Source organism: Bos grunniens, chromosome 19 (assembly GCF_055505025.1).
Source record: "Bos grunniens cultivar Pamir isolate PY7600 chromosome 19, Bosgru_T2T1.0, whole genome shotgun sequence".
In the NCBI taxonomy this organism is placed as follows: domain Eukaryota; kingdom Metazoa; phylum Chordata; class Mammalia; order Artiodactyla; family Bovidae; genus Bos; species Bos grunniens.
The window spans coordinates 39389405-39391145 of record NC_141183.1 but is presented as its reverse complement, the minus strand read 5'-3'; the positions used below and the strand labels follow the sequence as shown (position 1 = coordinate 39391145).

The 1741-nt window shown below is 48.7% G+C and overlaps 1 pseudogene; it reads left to right on the top strand.

Moving 5' to 3' along the window:
• The first annotated feature begins 209 nt into the window (after window positions 1–209).
• Window positions 210–1168, top strand: LOC147352303 (olfactory receptor 1D2-like; annotated as a pseudogene).
• Window positions 1169–1741: the final 573 nt, after the last annotated feature.

Here is a 1741-nt window from a genome sequence, read left to right as displayed (position 1 = left end):
TTACACGGCGTTTAAATGTTTTTTTGATGAATTTGTGGGGAGAAAGTGTTCTCCCCGTCCTACTCTTCCGCCATCTTAGATCCTCAGCCTCTAAAATATTATAAAATTTAGTTCAAGATATTTTAATTCCAAGAGAATAGTTGATCTTGTGTATGTGAATGTCCTTGTTTAATAAAAGTAACTTAGTTAACAAACGTTTGTTGGTGCTGATGTTGCAGACAGTTGGAGAAATGCATGGAAACAACCAGAGTGGAGTCTCAGAGTTCCTCCTCCTGGGGATCTCACAGAATCCTGAGCAGCAGCGGGTCCTGTTTTGGATGTTCCTGTTCATGTACCTGGTCACAGTGGTGGGAAATGTGCTCATCATTCTGGCCATTGGCTCTGACTTCCTCCTACACACTCCCATGTACTTCTTCCTGGCCAACCTCTGCTTCACAGACCTCTTCTTCATCACCAAGAGAATCCCCAAGATGGTGGTAAACCTTCAGTCTCAGAACAAAGCCATCTCATACGGAGGGTGTGTGACTCAGCTCTATTTCCTGGTCTCCTTGGTGGCTCTGGACAACCTCATCCTGGCCACGATGGCATATGACCACCGTGTGGCCATCTGCCGTCCCCTCCACTACACCACAGCCATGAGCCCTGGGCTCTCATTTCACTCGTCACCTTGTGTTGGGCCCTCTCTGTCCTCTGTGGCCTCATCCACACCCTCCTCATTACCAAGGTGACCTTCTGAGGTCCTGGAGGATCCGCTACATCTTCTGTGAGATGGACGTCCTACTGAGGCTCGCTTGTTCTAACATTCACATCACTCACACAGTGTTGATTGTCACAGGCTGCTTCATCTTCTTCACCCCTTTAGGGTTCATGACCACGTCCTATGTCTGGATTGTCAGCGCCATCCTCCAGATACCTTCAGCATCTGGGAAACAAAGCTTTTTCCACCCATGCCTCCCACTTGGCTGTGGTCTCCCTCTTCTGTGGGACACTTGGTATGGTATATGTGCAGCCCCTCAAAACCCACTCCAAGAAGGACTCAGTAGCCCCACTGATGTATGCTGTGGTGACCCCCATGATGAACCCTTTCATCTATAGCCTGAGGATGAAGGCCATGCATGGGGCACTGGGAAGACTCCTCTTAGGGAAAGACTTCCAGAGGTTGGCATGAGGTAATCTGGGCATTGAAGTGGAGATTGCTTCAATTCATGCACGAGGTGTTATCCTATGGAGGATACAGGAGTGATGAGGGCACACTCGTTGTTTAGTCACTAAGTCATGTCTGACCCTTTTACGACCCCATGGACTGTCACCTGCTAGGGTCCTCTGTCCATGGAATTTGCCAGGCAAGAACACTGGAGCAGGTTGCCATTTCCTCTTCAGGGAATTTTCCCGACCCAGGGACTGAACCTGAGTCTCCTGCACTGGCAGCTGGATTCTTTATCACTGAGCTGCCTGGGAAGCCCCATGAGAGCATAGATCTTGCTCAAAATGAGCTCATACTTCTGTGATGAGGAAAATACACCTATATGTAACCAGTGTCCCCAGACCTCATCAACCTTGGCAATAAATAAGGTCATGTTAACACTAATACTAAAATTTTGCAGGATCAAAGTCTTCAACTTGTCTGACCATAGGGCCACAGTGCCACCATCCCAGTCTTTCATAATATACCCAGTTGTGGCCTGGAGAGGGGACCCTCTAGCACACTCTTGGTCTTGAGCTCTGACATGCTCTTGGGGAC